This window comes from Podarcis melisellensis (genome assembly GCF_964234715.1).
Source record: "Podarcis melisellensis genome assembly, chromosome: 11".
NCBI lineage: Eukaryota > Metazoa > Chordata > Lepidosauria > Squamata > Lacertidae > Podarcis > Podarcis melisellensis.
The window spans coordinates 19,396,300-19,417,539 of record NC_138543.1 but is presented as its reverse complement, the minus strand read 5'-3'; positions in this window follow the sequence as shown (position 1 = coordinate 19,417,539).

Here is a 21,240-nt window from a genome sequence, read left to right as displayed (position 1 = left end):
AAACTGGTTTGAAGTCCATAACGTGATGTTGGTTTCATAATTTTTAATGTGGCAATATTTTGTGAATCATGATACGTGTTAGGGCTGGGTGATATATCACCCAAAACCAGTCCGCATCATGATATCGGTTCCATAATTTTTGACCTGGCAATATATCACCAATTGTGGGGTGTGTGTGTGTGTGTGTGTGTGTGCGCGCACGCGCATGTGCAAAAATTCTGATGCAGAGAAAAGTTTGAAGCCAGTCAATGTCTCTACATATATCAGGATGCTTAGCTGGTGATATATCACAATGTTGAAAACCAGGTAACTCCCAGCGCTAGTGTGCATGGGGCCTAAATGATGGTCTCACTTGGCTGATCCTGCTTTGGATTGCTGAGTCTTTTAACATTACAGTAGCTTGAAGCCTCATAAAAGTGCCCCCCACCCCCAACTACTGTAACTTGGGGCTCAGCTACATTAGTAAAAAAAAAAAACAGCACTTTGAATGCATTATAAACATGCAACACCAGAAGGCGCTGTAGAGCACAAAACTTTTCGATGTGATTTCACATAGCGTTTTTTTATTATTTTGTTATAATGATTTAATTTATGGCTTATTTATAGTGGGTTTTTTTTGCCCTTGTGTGTAGATCCACCCTTGGTTGGTTGGCTCGTTGGCTGGGGTTATTTATATGCTGCCTGTCCGCAATGATTTGTGTCCAAAGCCATTCTCAAAATACAAAATGGTGGGGTGGGGATGCAAGAAGAACCAGTTCACAAGGCATATTGACATATCAAATAGGACACAACTCAACAAGGCAGCCATAAATCCGGTATTAAAAAAGAAAGAAACAATCTAGACTTAAATGCATAAGCACAGAGAAAAAAGAAAGTTAACAGGCAATAAAGTTCCAGCTGCTGGCCTTAACTGCACTCCAAGGAGCCTCAGCAGCCTGACTTAAGTACTGTTCAGAGCGGGAGGAGTCTCCCCACTAATTTACTGCTGACTCCCTCATCTTTCCTCCAGATAAGGCTGACATAAAGGACACCACATGGGGAAGTAAACAACCAGGACATTAGTGTTTTCAAACATTCATTCAAGTGAGCCCTGCAGTGAGGGATGGAGGAGAAATTTGATTCAGTTCTCATTTAAAGGTGAGCTTGCCTCGTTTGCACTTCCTGAAACTAGCCTGCAGTTCGTTTCTTTATTAAGGGAAGGAAAAAAATACAAGGAGGCTCATAAAGGCAGCCCCATGAAGAAGTTACTCAAACTGGTGTGCAGTCCCTCCTTTGCTCTCTAGCCTTCTGAGTCAGAACTCCTCCCTTGTAATCTTCTGCTACGGTGAGCAGAAGGCACCTCTCTCTCTCTCTCTCTCTCTCTCTCTCTCTCTCTCTCTCTCTCTCTCTGCCTATTTGGTTCATTGCTCAGCAACATGTAATAGCCTTCATGGTCTACCAACAGAATTATTTAAGACATTCATAGACTGGTGGCCAGAACTCCTAGCTCAACCATTTACTCTTATCAACAACTATGGAATCATCCCTGAAATATGGCTTCGGTCAATAATCATTCCAGTCCTTTGTGTTCTGGGAGTCAGTGAGGCTGTCCTGTTGGTGCTCTGGGAGAGATGCAAAGTCTGGTTCCTCTCTGTCGCTTCTGTCAGAGCCAGCATCCAAACTAGAAAAACCATTACAACAACAACAACAATTTATTATTTGTACCCCGCCCATCTGGCTGGGTTTCCCCAGCCACCCTGGACGGCTTCCACAAATACCAAAAATACACTAATATGTCATACATTTAAAACTTCCCTGATGTCTTCTGAATGTCAGGTAGTTGTTTATCTGAATGTCAGGTAGTTGTTTTGCATCTTTCTCTAGACTAAACTTGTAAACAATTATGCAGCGATAACAGCTGCAGAAAATGGCGTCATCCAATTGGTGTTCCTTCCAGAAAAGCAAATATAATATAATTGCCAATTATCAGACAGTTATGGAAACCATGGACCTGACCTCCAACGGAGTATTTAAAAAGTGTTATCTCCAGAATTAGTAGGATAATGCAGTGCCATTTTTTAAAAATAAAAAAACCACACTTTCCAAGTAGCAGGGACTGTCCATATTTCCCATTTCTGCAGTTTATTTATTTCTTAAAAGCTGCAGCAACCTAACTTGCTCAGGAGTATTTTTTTAAAAAGCAGAGGTACTTCAGAGGATATGTAGAGAGAAAAGCTGAGGTAAGCTGTGTGTGTGAGAGAGAGCCATTCTGAGCCCGCAGATGTGTGTTTATCTCCTTTCTGAGTGATTCTTATGTCCCCTCATTATTGGTGTGACTAAACAACAAAATGTTTAAACATGATTCACCGGGGGGACGGGACACCTCGCCAAATTATGGTTCCTTGTACCAGGAGGCGATGCAGATCTTTTGCGAGATTGGTGCCTATTTTGCTTATTATTATAGATCTTGTGTAGAAGGAAAAAAAGGAAATCAAAGAATTATCTTCAGGCTCGCTCATGCCACTTATCTGCATAAAATGGGTCAGCTGGAGCTGCAATTAGCCCCAAGTCCAACTCTTCCTCTCTGCGCTGTAATTCTATTGGCTTCCTCAGAGCTATTCCCTATGTAAATGAGAATGCCCCTTCCGACCGTCAGGAGGAGGGGGGGTTGCGGGATCACGACCCCGCCCACACCTGCTCCCGCGAGGCTGGCGCCAGCCTCGCGGGAGGCTGGGGATTCCCTTATTAGCATCTCCCGCAGCGCCAGCCAATCGGCTGGCGGCGGGGGCGTGCCCGGTTAGGTCATTTAAGGTCGGGGCAGCCCTTGGCTCGCCCCCTTTTCCGCTTGGAGACAACGCGGTTTGGTCGAGTTCGTCGCGCTACTTCCTTCTCTATTTTTCATCCCTTTTACATTGCGGAGAACTCCTTACTTTTCTCGTGGTCTACTGCAACCCAGGGAACAGACTCGCGATCGAGAGCAGCCGCCGCGATCACGAACCGCGGACGTGGGGCGCCGCTTCTTTGCCGCCTCTCCCGTCACCAAGCCGGCTCCGTTGCCCGCGTGCTGCCGCGGCGATCACGAACCGCGGACGTGGGGCGTCGCTTCCTTTCCGCCTCCCCCGTCACCAAGCCGGATCGCAGCTTCCCTGCCTCCTCTTCGTTGCCCGCGGGTCACATCGCCTGCAAGCCCTTCAAGCTCAGCGTGACCGGACGGGAGGATTCCTGATAGTGAGCTGCTTCAGCGCTCACTGAGGTCCAGAGCGGGAGCGGGGGCAAAGGGAGGGAGTCCAGGGGAGCAGTGTGGTGCGCTACGGGGGCTTAGTCTGTTCTTGTGTTTCTTGTTCGGCTGCTAGCTCTGACGCGTCCCTGCTGAGCTGGGACCTAGGTTTTATTTTCGGCGGCACTTTCGTGGGGCTCTGCTGATTGAATTCTAATTTTCTGGCGTCGTGTTGCCGGGGTGACGACTCGTCTGTCGGCCATTTTGAGTGACCACGTGGCCTCAGTGTCGGCCATCTTGGATGAGGCACGTTAGGTGGGAGCCCCTAGAGCCTTACCGCATCCATTCGTACCCTGCCAGAGAGGATTCGGCGGGTTATTTCTAATTAATTTGGCCTCCCTACCTTAACGCGTATTGCCAGCCGTTGGTTCAAGTGCCGCTACCCCCCAGCCGCCATTTCCCGCGGCATTACTCTGTGTTTAATAGTGCAGCCAAACAACCTGGTTTCATCTTACTTCTCTGCTGATTACCAGTGCCTGCTTCTGTTTTGTTTGCCCATAGCTTTCAGCAGTGTGTACGCTTTTACTTGGTAAACTTGGTATTTGTTTTCTTTTCATTGTTCATCGTTAACGGGTCTCCCCCCTGGTAGCGTGGGGGCCTTTTTTCGCTCTAGTTCAATTTGATAGCGGGCAACTGATCAGGGGGCAAGCATCGAAATTTTTCTTGATTTAAAGGATTGAGGCTGTAGGTTTCAGGGAATTGAATACATTAATAAATATAAAACGCATATTTATAAAAATATTTACATAATTAAATAAATAAATATTAGAAATTAGTAAATAAAAAGTAAATAAATAAATAAATACAAATATAATAAAAGAAAAAATAAATAAATAAATAAATAAATAAATAAAATAAATAAATAAATAAATAAAAAGAAAATAAACGAATAAATAAATATATAGACACGCATACTTGTATATATTGCAAAGACTTGATTTACTTACGGTGCTATCGACTTGGGCATGGAAAGGAACAACAATCCCCTGGTACCAGCAGGCCCATGTAACCCTCAGGTCGTGGCTCAGCTATTTTCCGCGTTGCAATCATTCTACGCTCAGTGCAGGGCACCTATCACACCATCTCCAAACATTGTTGAGGTGTCCCAAGATTGCATACCAGACACCGCCCCTAGTCAGCTGGCTCAGGATGGCCCCTCCACTAGTGCTGCCGGCTCGGTTGAGCAGGCCCCCAGCAGGCCCCGAACACGCCAGCAAGCTGCTCGAGCTCAAAAATCCAAGGCTGGCCCGCTATTCCCTATGTAAATGAGAATGCATTTTGCCCAGTGTAGCCCATTCTGTCTGAACAACAGAATTCAAGTATCAGCTCAGGAGGGGAAGGAGGTCCAGATAGGTTTTCGCTTTGCAGCTCTTCAAAGCATCAAGTTGTTCCTTGGCAGAAATGAGAAAAGGCCTTCTGGTTCACACTGGTTGCTGGTAGGATGAAGTGGCAAACGTAGACCCAGGAATGATTGTTGCTCGTTTCCTTTCGGATACAGGATTATTAAAGGGAAGAAATTTAACAGTGCAATCTTATACCTGCTTTCTCAGAAGTAAATCCCAATGAGTTCAACAGGGCTTAGTCTCAGTTAACTGGGTTTAATCAGCCTAAACCACACAACAGGAAGCCCATATGGTCATCCCACATGGTCAACCCTACTGGTCCTTGGAACGACAGGTGGTATAAAATGAGTAGGCTTGCCAGCTTTTTTCCTGACAAGCTAACTTAAGCAGGAGGACGTTTCTCTGGTTATATAGATACCATGAGTGGGTAGGTTTCACTTACTCACCTCTTTAGCTGTCAAAAATTTACAGATAAGATGATGGGTGACCCCCATATAGATTTCCTGTTCACTGCAGTGAGCGGCAGAAGTCCTCCTGGTGGGTCCAAAGGCCTTGGAGATCCACCTCGTGACCACCAGGAAGAGGGTATTAATGGTAATGGCACCAGCCCTATGGAACAACTTCCTCCCAGAAGCTAAACATGCATTAACCATTTAGTCAAAACTCGGTTGTCGAACGTAATCCATTCCGGAAGCCTGAAATGTTCGACAACTGAATCGCGGCTTCCTATTTGTTGCAGGAGCTTCGTGCACTCAGCGGAATCCGCATTGGACGTTTGGCTTCCGAAAAACGTTAAAAAAACCGGAGCATTTACTTCTGGGTTTTCAATGTTTGGGAGCCAAAACGTTCCGAAATGGAGGCGTTTGGGATCCAAGGTTTGACTCTGTTAGGATTTTGACATATTTCTAATTTGAAGTTTTTTTGAATTATTGTATTCAGAGTTTTATACTTCTTATTGTTTTGTTATGTTTCATTGTTGTAACTTGCTTTGGGTATCTTTTGATATAAAGAGAAGTATAGATATACTTTTAAATAAACAGAAGTAGCAAAGTTGGACTGTGGTGTGGAGTGCTGAAGTGGAGACTGAAGTGCTAACATTTTAACCAGTAAACTAATGCAATAAACCCCTCCACATCTGAATGCAGTCATAGTCCAGCAAGACATTGGCTGCCCTGGTGCAATTGTAAATAATGATCTAATGTTGCTTTAAATCTTAATGGCACTTAATTACCAGGATACCTTGATCCTAAGTTACCACTTTTAAAAATGTCCATATCATGCTGTGTAGAGACTGATGTGATCTGATTCTAGCCAAATTTGTGATGTCAAATCTTGGATTTCTGCTTTGTAGCATTACAGAGTTCCTACACCCAAATATTGATCAAAGCATCAGAAATGCAGGCTGTCACAGTAAATACGGGTGATCACTGATCTGCAGCTGGCTTGAATTTGACCTGGTAGATTTGGTGCTTGCTTTCTAATTTCCACGCAGTGGTAATTGGTTGTGGCCTGTGGAGAGTTGGCTGGCAGCTGTGGTAAAAGCCGATGTAAAACAGTCCATGTATAACTGCATTTAATGTGATATAGATCAACCTAAAATATTCCCCCCTGGAAGCTGGCATATACAAAATATATGCTATCGAATGCACACATGATTTAATGATACAGACTGCTTTCCATCAATGCTTGCGACAGATGCTTTTGTAGGCAGCATCGAGCTGGCTGTTCGGATATAGTCATCTTCAGAATTTAAATCTAGGCTGGTGGCTCTCTGAATCAATGGGCAAGGTAAAGGGACCCCTGGCCATTAGGTCCAGTCATGACCGACTCTGGGGTTGCGGCGCTCATCTCGCTATATTGGCCAAGGGAGCCGGCATACAGCTTCTGGGTCATGTGGCTAGCATGACTAAACCGCTTCTGGCGAACCAGAGCAGCGCACGGAAACGCTGTTTACCTTCCCGCTGGAGTGGTACCTATTTATCTACTTGCACTTTGACGTGCTTTCTAACTGCTAGGTTGGCAGGAGCAGGGACTGAGCAACGGGAGCTCACCCCGTCGTGGGGATTCGAGCTGCTGACCTTCAGATTGGCAAGTCCTGGGCTCTGTGGTTTAACCCCAGCGCCACCCGCATCCCTTAACATGGCAAGGAGAGAGGCAGAAAAGTTGCCTGAAATGGTGCTTGGGCCAGTGGAGGATTTCAAGCCAGGAGCTCACAATCCAGCAAGGATCCGTCCCCGACCCACAGCCCAGCACCGTCAGTGGTGGCGGAAGCAGGAGGAGGTGCTGGTCTTCCCTCAAAGCCACTGCACCCCTAAAAGGGGGTAAGCGGACTTGTATTTAGTTGGTAGACATTTCTGTAGCTGCACAACATGCATTCCTGCACTGCAGGGGATTGGGTTAGAGTTCCTCGTGGTGCCTTTCAACTCAACAGCTCTATAATTCTATTTTTTAGTATTAATTAAAGGTACTCTCACCCAGTGCTCCCCCCCCAAATGTTTAGGGCTACTCTCATTTTCTCTCAAGAAATGAATACAATAAATGGACAAAAGTACAAAGAACATGCATTACAATGAGAAAGGAAATGAAGCCGCCATCGGAGATGATAACGAAACTGACCAACCACTGTGCTAGATTACAACTCCTACTTCACACATTAAACGCTCGCTTCTGTCTGAGACTCAGGAAACACCGTGACAGGAAATGAGGCCACCATCGGGGGTGGCAATGGAACTGACGATTCACCGTGCTAGAGAAGAAACTATTTTTATTTTTATTTTATTTTTAGTTTTTTCTCCTGCTAGACTCACAAAATGTTTAGGGGTTTGTGTGCCCCTGTGTCCCCCCAGAAAAAAGCACCGCTCTCACCTGGAAATTCAACCTCTCCACCTGCTACCTAGGGATGTGGGTGGCACTGACCTGCTGATCAGAAGGTCAGTGGTTCGAATCCCCACAACAGGGTGAGCTCCCATTGTTTGGTCCCTGCTCCTGCCAACCTAGCAGTTTGAAAGCACATCAAAGTGCAAGTAGATAAATAGGTACCGCTCTGGCGGGAAGGTAAATGGCGTTTCTGTGCGATGCTGGCCACATGACCTTGTCTGCGGACAAACACCAGCTCCCTCGGCCTATAAAGTGAGATGAGCGCTGCAACCCCAGAGTCCTCCGTGACTGGAATTAACGGTCAGGGGTCCCTTTATCTTTACCTTTTATCTGCTACCTGGACAGAGTCAGGAAAACCTGGAGACTTGAGGTCAAAACTGGAGATCTGGCAACATTACTTGTAGCCCCCACAAGTTGTAGATTCAGAGATTTATGTTGGGTATTTGCACCTGGAATCTGGTAGCGTAGTACTTGTACTGTATGATTCTGGGAACATAAGTATTCATCTGCCTTTCCTATATTTATTGTTAGCATTCACTGTTCACCATTTGTGTAAAGTGCTAATTTGTGTGCTATCTTCCTTTAGCATGTTCAGACTCAGAGACCTCCCCCCTAAATAAATTCACATATGACTCAAATTTTAGTTTTGGTTTTTGGCAGAATTTAGGCCACAACTTTATTGATTACAGAAGGTGAGTGGTTGTATAGGCTCTGGTTCGACTAGCTCCCTGCACTCTTGCAGGCAGCGCTGACCCAGGGCACCAGAATAGGTCAGCCAAGGATGAACACCTGGGAAAGTGAAAAGCCAGGTACAGACTCTGTTCACCACCCAGGTGCCCCCCTGGACTCAGGCATGGGCACAACCCCCTCTCAGGGGTTGACCAAACCAGTTGAGTCCCTGGATTCCTTTAACGGAATACCCTTCACATAGGGATGGCGAGACTGCTCCCCCATCCCTATCACTTGAACCAGTGCCTATCCGTAACCTTACAAGTTGTGACGATTTGCTACGCAGCAGGCGAAACCCAAATGGCAACAGCCAATCAGCCATGTGGGGAAATTCCTACCGTACCCCTGTCCCAACGACAGATGACACATGAAGGCATAGCAAGGTCAAGCACACAAAGCCCTAAAATTAGGGAGAGGTGGGCGAGTGTTCTGAATGCACGAGCCGAAAGAGGAAGCTCTGGGTCATGTGCATGGGTATAAATAGGTCCCTCGATCCGTTTGGACTGCACCCCATTGGCTAGATTACACCCAGCAAGGAGAGGCCTACCAATCGGGTGTTGTGGCTGTCCAATAGACCCACCCACAACACAGGAGGTCAGTATCTAGGTCTCACTGCAACAGGTGCCCTTTTTTAGGGAGGACACGATTTCACCAAATTTGCCTGCTTTCTTCCTCTCCTTGCCCAGTTTTTCCCTCTGACAGCAAATGTCTGACTTGCAGGAGCTGGCTGCTAGGTAAAGGTAAAGGTACCCCTGCCCGTACGGGCCAGTCTTGACAGACTCTGGGGTTGTGCGCCCATCTCCCTTAAGAGGCCAGGGGCCAGCGCTGTCCGAAGACACTTCCGGGTCACGTGGCCAGCGTGACATCGCTGCTCTGGCGAGCCAGAGCCACACACGGAAACGCCGTTTACCTTCCCGCTGGTAAGCGGTCCCTATTTATCTACTTGCACCCGGAGGTGCTTTCGAACTGCTAGGTTGGCAGGCGCTGGGACCGAGCAGCGGGAGCGCACCCCGCCGCAGGGATTCGAACTGCCGACCTTTCGATCGGCAAGTCCTAGGCGCTGAGGCTTTAACCCACAGCGCCACCTGCGTCCCAGCTGGCTGCTAGTGAAACATTATTGCTACAATTATAGACTGATTTCATGGGCAAATCTTTTTGGTCTGCCTGTGCAAGAGATTCAGGAGCAATCTCATCCTGCCCAGCAGGCATAACTTAAGGACAGAAGCATGCGGCGAATCCTTTAAGATTGCAAATGATATTATCAATGATCTATATTGAAGTTTATGCATAATTCTGCTAATGCTAATGGAACTTGTTGCACATTTAGGGGAGAAGATGAGAGGCTGTTTACGTTGTTCAACATTTCCGCTCTTCTGCTATTTAATTACACTGCAAAAGAATGAAAGCACAAGGGCAAAATTAGCTTTAATGCTTTTAATTATTTTCATTTACATATATTTCTATTACCCAATGGTTATCAAAGGAGAGACGATAGAACTAATTACTGTTTCAATGCACTTGCCACTTTGAGTTAGCCTTTTTCCGTGGAGCTGACCTTTAATTCAGCAGAATAAGAAAAAGAATTGATCATCCTATAAATATTTGGCACCCTCCCCACCTTCCCATTGCATGAGTAAACTGATAAGCAATATTTTGGTGAGCGCAGGGGTGATGACAAGTACAGAGCTAACAGATGTGGGACTTGCACAACGTAAATTATAGGTCAGTGCAGTTTGTGTTGTGCCATTTCTGTAGCTATAAAAGAAATTGCTGTTAATTACTAGATTATTACCATACTTAATTCTGCTAATTCCAGGCTATCAAAACAATGTGTGGAAGCACAAATCGTGTTATATTTTTGTTCCTTCTGCAAGGTGACGGTCCCCCAGTTGTATCATTAGTTTAGGAATGCTGCAGTTTTAACTAATGAATTAAATTTACAGCTTTATTACTGGTACACAGAGATTACAAATTTGCCTTGAGATGTTAAACAGCCCTCTTCGGAGCAATTGGCTCATCTGCATATTGTCCCTTGAAAACAGAATGACTTATGTTTCAGCATAGTTCTTGTTCTTTGACCAGTACATTAAAACAACAACAACAACAACATGTTGGCAAGTAGTTCTGCTTAGAGGAAGATTTCCCATGTGCTATATAGGTTAATGCAGAAGTTGAATTCTTCAGACATTTGAACACTGCAAGCAAAAACAAAAAAAACCCCTCCCCTGATTTGACCTAGATGTTCCTAGTCCAACAAACTATGGTTTGTAGGAACAGGAGTGTAAAGCACACACTCTCTTGTCCACTCTCCTCTCCTTTTCTTACATGCCTGGTTTAAGGGAGGTCTTCTGGTTTGTTAAACCATGGTTTCCCCATGATGTCCAAACTGGGATGCTTTGGTTTAAGCACTCTGTACATCATGGTTTGAGCCCAGTTTGTAGGGGGTACATAAGCTGCCATAAGACAAATATGGAGCACAATCATATGGAGGTCTACTCAGAAATAAATCCTAGTGGGGGTCAATGGAATTTACTCCTTGGTAAGTACAGACCCTCCAAGTGTTCCTATTTTCCAGGCACAGTCCCAGATTTACAGAAGCCGTTCCAGTTTCTGATTGGATGGCAGAATGTCCTGCTTCTTCTTAGGATATCCCTATTCCCCTTCAGAGAAATGTTGGAGTGTATGGAGTTATGTGACCCATGAGTCAAGGAGATAAGTAACTATACAACTGTTAGAAGACATCTGAAAGCAGCTTTGTACAGTCATACCTCATGTTACGTCTGCTTCATGTTACGTTCTTTCAGGTTATGTCCTGCTGTGACCTGGAAGTACCGGAAAGGGTTACTTCTGGGTTTCACCGCTCGCGCATGTGCAGAAGCGCAAAATGACGACATGCGCATGCGCAGAAATGGCAAATCGTAACCTGTGCATGCGCAGACGCACCGCTGCGGGTTGCGTTCTTTTCATGTTGCGAACAGGCCTCTAGAACGGATCCCGTTCGCAACCAGAGGTACCACTGTATAGGGAAGTTTCTTAATCTTAAGTGTCTTCTTATGCTTTTATACATGTTGGAAGCTGTCCTGAGTGGCTGGGGCAACCCAGTAAGATGAATAGGGCATCATCATCATCATCATCATCATTATCTTCATAGTACAAAGGTAAAGGGACCTCTGACAGTTAGGTCCAGTCACGGACGACTCTGGGGTTGCGGCGCTCATCTCGCTTTATTGGCCGAAGGAGCCGGCGTACAGCTTCCGGGTCATGTGGCTAGCATGACTAAGCCGCTTCTGGTGAACCAGAGCAGCTCATGGAAATGCCGTTTGCCTTCCTGCCGGAGCGGTACCTATTTATATACTTACACTTTGACGTGCTTTCAAACTGCTAGGTTGGCAGGAGCTGGGACTGAACAAGGGGAGCTCACCCTGTCGCGGGGATTCGAACCGCCGACTCTCTGATTGGCAAGCCCTAGGCTCTGTGGTTTAACCCACAACATAGTATAGAACATCCCTATTTTCATTGGAGAAATGTTGGAGTGTATGGAAGTGTCTTATATGGTTGGAGCCTCCATTGTAGAAAGGGGTGGGTGTAAAACTTTTCCAGATTCAATGTAAAATTCGTGAAACAATTGTTTCTTGGACAATCTCCCTTCTGAATTGCTAATGCCTTGGAAAAGTACAAATAATGACATATATTAGCATTAGGGAGACCAGAACATTTTTGCTTCTTCCTTGAAGCTCAGCTAAAAATAATTCCAAAGATTTGATTAATCCCTGAAGTGTAATATTAAAATGATCTTCAGGTCTGCAGTGGCTTTCAGAGAGACACTCAATTCCCTGTTATTATCTCTAAAGAGCAGAGTCTCGCCAGCAGGGAGTCCTTTGCTTACGTTCCCTCGCTGAGTTAATACCAATACAGATTAACGTTAAGTTGCACTATAATGACTGGACTATATGGGGGCACTTGCTGAGCAGGCATTGGTTCCTCCATACGGGTGCAATCAATTCAATTTGCCATCAAAATAAAAATCAAGCTGCTGCCTTGAAATATAGACGATAAAATAATTGCTCTTCTGCAAGAAAGAAGGCCTGGGTTGCTACATCCCAGCTGTGCAAAATTCAGAGATTTCCACACGTACATATCCAGGCCACCAAGAAACATGGTGACAACTCAGAGACAAACTCCATCCAGGCAAAGGCACTCAAGGTCGGTGCAGAGCAGGACTGCAGAAGGGTTCGGCCTGGGGGAGGCCTAAGGCCCACATAGAGAGACCTGGAGGGATGCATTCACCATCCCTGCTGAAAAACAGATGCTGCAATTCAGAGGGAGGTACTAAGAACCAGCCAATAAATTCGCCAGTCAGCCCCTGTCTGTTTGCTTGTAATGGTAGTAGTAATAGTAGTAGTAGTAGTAGTAGTAGTAGTAGTAATTTATACCCCACCCATCTGACTGGGTTGCCCCAGCCACTCTGGCCAGCTCCCAACAGAATATTAAAAACACAATAAAACATCAAATATTAAAAACTTTCCTTAAACAGGGCTGCCTTCAGTTGTTTTCTGAAAGTCAGGTAGTTGTTTATTTCCTTGACATCTGATGGGAGGGCGTTCCACAGGGTGGGTGCCACTACTGAGAAGGCCAATAACCAGAGCATGCACCACTCCAGCGAAACCGTCCACGGGCAGGTAGGGTCTCAGCCTGAGTACCAGATGGAGCTGGCAGATAGCAGCCCTGGACACAGAATTGGCAGCTGTGAGAGAGCCTGAGAAAAAGAAGCAGTGAATAGGAGGGGATGGGTTTCAAATATCACCCAACATTCCTCTGATGAAAATAGGGACGTCCTAAGGAAAAGTGGAGACTCTTGAGAGTTCCATAGACTGCAAGAAGATCAAACCTATCCATCCTAAAGGAGATCAGCCCTGGTGCTCACTGGAAGGACAGAATCTGAAGCTGAGGTTCCAGTACTTTGGCCACCTCATGAGAAGAGAAGACTCCCTGGAAAACCCTGATGTTGGGAAAGATTGAGGGCACAAGGAGAAGGGGATGACAGAGGATGAGATGGTTGGACAGTGTTCTCGAAGCTACCAGCATGAGTTTGACCAAACTGCGGGAGGCAGTGGAAGACAGGAGTGCCTGGCGTGCTCTGGTCCATGGGGTCACGAAGAGTCGGACACAACTAAACGACTAAACAACAACAAGGAAAAGTGGGACATTCTGCAATCAAATCAGAAACTGGGACGGCATCCGTAAATCTGGGGCTGTCCCTGGAAAATAGGGGCACTTGGAGGGTCTGGGTTCATTCTGTCTGCTCTGGTCTCTTGGTCTGTCCTGTCCCTGTACAAAGGATGCATGCAACCTCCTGCCTTTGCCTGCTCTGCATACTCTCTTAACTCAATTAATTTCCTGGCTTGAGACATTGTATTAATGGGATGATGATTTGAGCTGCTGGATTGAGAGGACACCATATTTAAAGTGTAAATGCTTCAAAGGACCTTTTCACTGTTTGGTTGGCAGTAGAATCCAATTCTGGAATTTTCGGCTATGGATTGGGCCTTAACCCTTTAGTTGCCTCTTGGGGGGGTGTTGACTCTTTGGCCTATCTCTTTTCTCCCCGACATGTGATTTCTATTTCCTTTCACTCCACATCCTTTTCTGAGCAGTGACTTGACATGCTAATGAATTAGCCTTCTTTGGTTACACAGGCTTCATAAATTGCCATGAAATCACACTGATGATTTGTTGATTGCCCATGACTGAGTCTTCTTTTTGCACTTCGGCAATTACTACTGTCAAGATAAGTGGGTTTCCTTTCAGATTGAAATGTTTGCATCTGCATCACAAGAGTCGGAAGTCCGGGTTTGTGTTGGCGTGTGATCAAGTAGGATAAGGTTGTCTGCAGTGATTGAGCATATATGATGATTTATCTAAAGGGGAGAAGTCCCATAGCGAGCTCTATCACAAGCTAAGAAACAAATGGAGATAAAGGGCTGGCTACTGGGAAGTGTGGTGTGAGCATAGTTTCTCTAGGATCAGCATGGATGATGGATGAAACAAAACCCAGAAAGATGACACAGTATTAGGCTTCTGTTCAGATCAATTTTGCACAAGGCTGTCTCTCTTTAAAGAGAAATACTCCATGCAACTTTTTGTCCGAAACTCAAAGATGGGAAATGAATTGCTCTTCTTCATACAAATATCATTGCAAGAGCATTGAAAAACCTGATAATTGAAGTGCATGCTAGGATGGTAAATGTACCGTATTTTTCGCTCAATAAGACGCACCAGACCACAAGACGCACCTAGTTTTTGGAGGAGGAAAACAAGAACAAAAATATTCTGAATCTGAGAAGCCAGCAATCCCTCTTTCTGTTCTGGCTTCTGGGATAGCTGCGCAGCCTGCATTCGCTCCATAAGACGCACACACAATTCCCCTTACTTTTTAGGAGGGAAAAAGTGAGTCTTATAGAGAAAAAAATACGGTACTTTCATGAGTTCTGATAATTTATCTTAAAGGTCTGAACCAGGCTTCCTCAAACTTGGCCCTCCAGATGTTTTGAGACTACAATTCCCATCATCCCTGACCACTGGTCCTGCTAGCCATGGATCATGGGAGTTGTAGGCCAAAAACACCTGGAGGGCCGAGTTTGAGAAAGCCTGGTGAACCATGCTGCTTTGTTAGCCAAATATTAAGCTGTTTGCTTCAAGCTGATCGAGCTATGATGATGATGATATTTATATGCCATCCATCTGAGTGGGTTGCCCCAGCCACTCTGGGTGGCTCCCAACATTAAAAGCACAATAGAATGTCAACCATTAAAAACTTCCCTAAACAGGGCTACTTTCAGATGTCATCTAAAAGTCAAATCATCGTTTATCTGTCTGACATCTGATGGGAGGGCGTTCCACAGGGGGGGGGGGCTAAAAATAGTAAGACAATTTCCATGAATTGGAAGAGGAAGAACTGGTTCTTTGATCCTTAAAAGATTTTGCCAAAAAAATACAAGAAACCATTCATCAATTCAAAATTAAAATTTATATAGATATATTTCATCAAAGTATGGGAGAAAATTACGTGTTTCATTTTCTAGTTTAAATAGTCAATATAACTGCCCTCCAAAGGGCCACTATTTATTTTTCAGGAGTGAATAGGTTTTTTAAAATACATTTTATGTTTATTTGCACTATGTTAATTGCCATATGTATACTTTTAAATATTTGCAGTCCTTAATAATGGAACCAGACTATGCAGTTTATATAGGCAATTTTCCATATCCAGGTTTGTATGCATATCTCTGCTTGCCTAACAATGTATACTAACCTTCTCCAACCTGGTGCCCTCCAGATATTTTGCACCACAACTCCCGTCATATCTGACCATGCTGGATGGGGCCCATGTGAACTGTTGTCCAAAACATTTGCACCACAGCATGTTGGGGAAGGCTGATCTATACATACATACATACATACATACATACATACATACATACATACATACATACCAGACACACTGAAGGGGGAAAAATAATTCTGGAATTTACTCTATATCGGGGTGGCCAACTCCCAAGAGACTGCGATCTGCTCACAAACTAGCAGTGATCAGGTCTAAGAGTTGTTGAGCTTTTTTTAAGGAAGGGAGGCCCTGCTATTTTGGGTTTAGGTCGAAGTTGTTGAGCTTTTTTTAGGGGAGACAAGGTTGTTGAGTTTCTTTGGGGGGAGCCAGTCAGTCATGATCTACCGGTTAGACGTGACTGCTCTAGGTGAAAGGCAAGAACCACTTTGGCCGGTTTCAGAGAAGAAGACCTGCTTCAATTACAATTGAGGTAGAACCTCATTTTGGTTTCCCAAAGCTTCAGATGTCTCCTCTATGCAAGTCAGTGGAAACATGTCTGTCTGTCTGTCTGTCTGTCTGTCTCTCTCTCTCTCTCTCTTGGGGGAAAACAAAAGCTGAATCTTTGAAAATGACCAGCATGGAGGTATGGTGTGGTCATTGACCCACCCACTCATATTTTGAGGGTGGAGCCTATCTTTCCCTCTATGCAAGTTAAAGGAGACAGTGCTGTCTCCATTGACTTGCATGAGGAAAAAGTAAGGCTCTTAAACCGTGTCATAGATATGGATCATAGAATTGTAGAGTTAGAGTGCAAGCAAGTATTTTCTGAATGTGCACATTGGGGTTTGGGTAGTTGTCCTGATACCCTACAGAGCTCTGAAGCAGGATGAAGGCTCAGGACAAACATGCTACACTTCAGACCATTTTGGAGAGTCCCACTTCAATTTGGAGGTTTGAATATCTCTGAAGCTAGTTGCTATAGTTTGCAGACCATGCCCCAAACACCCTTTATACATACAAATGCAAACACATTTTGGAAAGGCCAGATGATGTCTACAATGTTGTCACACTAAGTTACTCATCTGTCTGAAAGAAATGCCGGCATAATTTTGAACATGGGCAATCCTGGTCATTAGAAAAGAAGTGACATAAAGGTCACAAAAGTTTTGAAAGCCTCCTTCGGTTTCCATGCTACTCTAATTCTCCATGATTCTTTGTTATCATAACATATATATGGAATTAATTAGAGTGAGCTTTGGTTGAAGTAATTGGCATCTTATGAAGGCATTGTGATGGCTGCATTTTATAAAGGGCAGCCTAATATGTCCCATGGAATTGTGTTTTACTGCCACAGATGTCATATAAAAAAGGATGTCAAGAGAAGCTCTTAAGACTGCCAACACAGAGCAAAATAAATAACCTAGTTGTTAATGCACAAAAATACATCCTTTTCAGGCTAGATAACAGGATGTAATCAGTGGAGCCCTGAAGAATAGCAGATGATCCAATCTTTAAAATACAAAATAAAAACAATCAGGGTCATACAAAAGCAGACCCTCCAAGTGTCCCTGTTTTCCAGAGATGTCCCTGATTTAGAGAAGCCGTCCCAATTTCTGACTTGATCCCAGAATGTCCCACCTTTCCTTAGGATGTCCCTATTTTCATCAGATAAAAGTTGAAGGTTATGGTAAGGTGTCCCTATTTTCATTGGAGAAATATTGGAAGGTATAGAGCAGGGGTAGGCAACCTAAGGCCCCTAGGCTGGATGCGGCCCAATCGCCTTCTCAATCCAGCCCACGGATGGTCTGGGAATCAGCCTATTTTTACATAAGTAGAATGTGTCCTTTTATTTAAAATGCATCTCTGGGTTATTTGTGGGGCATAGGAATTTGTTCATCCCCCCCCCAAAAAATATATAGTCCGGCCCACCACATAGTCTGAGGGACGGTGGACTGGCCCATGGCTTTAAAAGGTTGCTGACCCCTGGTATACAGTTATCCAATCCCTGAGTTGTCTGTATAGGCAAGGTTTTTTTATGTTTGATGTTTTATTATGCTTTTATGAATGCTGGAAGCTGTCCTGAGTGGCTGGGGCAGCCCAGTAAGATGTGTGGGGTATAAGTTGTAAAATTATCATTATGGAATGGGATGTCCCTGTTTTCACTGGAGAAATGTTGGAGGATATCCAAAAGCATCACACCCTTTGGTTAGGATTGGTGGGCTATGATTGAGGTTGTGGATCCTGAGCCACGTAAGGCTTCTAGTACTTTGAATTGAGCCTGGAAACTAATTGATAGCCAGTGCAATCAGGGCTGGCCCACCTATGAGGCAAGGAGAGGCGACCGCCTCGGGTGACAGGATCCACAGAGGCAATAGATTCAGCCTCCAAAGAATGCTGCCGCTGCCACTGCTACAATAACAGTGATCCTTGGAGGCTGGATATGCTGTCTCCTCAGCAACTTCCAACATGCCGCCTCTATGGTGGCCTCTTGGCAAGTAGGAGTCACTGCTGGCCTCCTTCCACCCCTAGGGAGGAAATGGTGGCGGCTGCCCTCTAGGGTTTCCTGGGCTGTGCAATGGCTTTCGATTTCCACTTCAAGCATTGGGTAAGGCTGATTTGACCCTTTTCATGCATTTTTGCCCGAATTTGCCTGTTTGGAGTACAAAGCCTGGGGGTGAATCCAGCATGCATGGTGATATTGGGGGCGGAACCAGCATGGGCAGCCATATTCTTTTCTAGAAGGTTCCAGGAAATAGTGCCTGAATAGGGCTGGAAATGAATCTCCATAATAGCAGTGCCATTTTGACTTCCAGTACCAGAGCAAAACGTCTGGAGATAATTTCATAGATTCCTCTGAGGACAATTTATCATCCATTTCCATGCACAGCAGTGTTGTGGCACTTATTTTATACAATCCTATGGCTGTGTTTTCTGTGGCACATGTCTTGTCCAAGCATCCGGGTGAAAGCTGCTTATTTTCATGACTGTTATAAATATAGTTTATCAACTATAGCAGTTTTTATTTGTTGGGCTTTCCTTGGAAATCAAATGAAGCATGAACATTAAATAAATTTATCATGAAAGCCCATGACCTTAATAGTAATAAAGACATTTTCAGTATAAGAGGGATTAGTACTCGGGAGAGGATTTAGGGCTTGCTTCAGCAAATAGTCATTGAATGGGAAAATCCTGATGAAAATCAATGTGAATTCTTCCAGGTCTAAGATTTCAGTATAAGTCAGCGCAGATGTCCTCTTGCTATCAGTGGCTTGTGAATCATGTGCTTAGAATGTCTCATCCCTCTTTCTAGCGACATCAAATACAAATCTTCTATTTAATGTTGGTGAATAAAAACATCTCCTGTTCTTACATAAACTCCCATTGACCAGCATGAACAGGTATGTATTGGGTTGAATATAATATTTATGTGTCATCTTTTACCATGGCTGAAGGGAGGACAATATCTGAAGGACAATGTTACATACATTCCACAAAGGAGTCCTGCATCATGTCTGTGCAGTATTTTACATATTCCTGCTTTATATATCTATTGTAAATTATTTTAGACAAGGGCATCTTCATCACTGCTTCCACATTCAGAGCATAAGAACTGTATGTTGAAAGGGAACTGCGCAAGAAAGAGGATATAGTGTAAGATGATGGAAGTCAAATAACACATTTGCATTGGGGTCATACATTGAGATATTGATCAAATCCCTCTGCTCTTCTTCTGTACTTTTCAATTTTAACATTCCTCTCATACAGGCTTTTATCATGTCCTCACAACAACTAAGCAAAGCTGATATGAACATCTGTTCAGCACTGTAAATGTTTATATGACCCATACATTTGAAATTTAAATTGGATATCGTTTCTGTAACAATGTTCTTATTTCCTTTTCCCTTTCCTTTTAAGAAAAGCTTTGTACTTTACATGACCCAATGCTGGTATTAAAATGATCCACGATAATATGCTTTTTAAGAAGAACTTGAAAACAAAATAGGACTTGAATTTGGCCAATATGCTTTTAAAAAGAGGACAAATCAGCCCACACACACAGATCTCTGTGGGACACTGAAACTCTGTGAACATACTGGGACCACATAGACTTTTATATATAATTCTACCCATTGGAATGTCTGCTTTATTCAGGTTTTTTTTTTATGGATATGAGATTTTTATTGAAGTTTTTCATAATTTAATAAAATATAGAAGACTGAGCTAAATAAAAACAAAAAACAAAAACATCTACAAAAAACACAAGTAAAATAAGTAGAATGCAGAGTCCTCTCTTAAAGGCAGTTACAACCCACAGATGGTAGTAGCCCCTCCCAGCTCTCACCTGGGACCTTTCCTCCCCCCCCTTTTTAAATTTGACATGGTGCAAAACCATGCATTTATTGAACAGCAACACTCATGGGACACTGACCTGATTTCTCCTTCAGGTTTCAGCCGTTCTGCTTCCATCCATTGGGCAGCAACCAGGAATCCTTGCACACTTGGAAGACTTCACAATTTCCCTTGCTATCCTCCCAAGCATTCAGTCTGACATACGGTGCTGAAGTCTTCCATGCTTCTTGTGCAGGATCAGAGCAAGATGTCCTTTCAAGGTTTTATTTCAAGTCACCCCTCTCTTCTGCATGGGCCCACCTCAATGATTACAACTTCAGGCTCACTCCGATCCTCCCCCGAAGGCGCATGTGAAAAGCACCAGGGACCATTTCTTTCACCTCCCAGTCTCTCACCTTGGAGACCAACATTTCTCTGCCCCCCACCCAGGATCCACAGTCAACTACCTATTACCTCATGAATGTGCAGCGTTCTCCCAATTGAAGTGCTGAGTGTTTGAGAACCGGGACATTCGCAGGGAAACCAAAATGCTTGTTTACAAAGCTATTGTAGGTCCTTACCTACATTGGCTCCCAGTACATTTCTGAGCACAATTCAGAGTGCTGGTACTGACCTTTAAAGCCCTAAACAGCCTTGGCCCAGTATACCTGAAGGAGCATCTCCATCCCATCGTTCAGCCCGGACACTGAGGTCCAGCTCCAAGGGCCTTCTGGCAGTTCCCTCACTGTGAGAAGTGAGGTTACAGGGAACCAGGCAGAGGACCTTCTTGGTAGTGGCACCCACTCTGTGGAACACCCTCCTATCAGGTGTCAAGGAAATAAACAACTATCTGACTTTTAGAAGACATTTGAAGGCCGTCCTGTTTAGGGAATTTTTTAATGTCTGATGTTTTATTGTATTTTTAATATTCTGTTGGGAGCCACCCAGAGTGGCTGGGGATACCCAGTCAGATGGGCAGGGTATGTATGTATGTATGTATGTATGTATGTATGTATGTATGTATAAATAAATCATAATACCTTACTGTATGCTTGTGAAACATGGACCACTTATAAATGCCATCACCAAGTCCTTGAAAGATTCCATCAACGGTGTCTCTGAAATTTTTTACACATCACTTGGGAAGACAGATGAACTAATGCCAGTGTACTGGAAGAAGCAAAGATCACCAGTGTCAAAACAATGATTCTTCAACATCAACTACGTTGGACTGGTCATGTTGTGCAGATGCCTGATTATTGTCTTCCAAAGCAACTACTGTACTGTGAACTTAAAAATGGAAAGTGTAATGTTGGTGGTCAACAAAAGAGGCAAATCTCAAGGAAAATCTTTAAAAATGTAGTATAAACACCAACAACTGG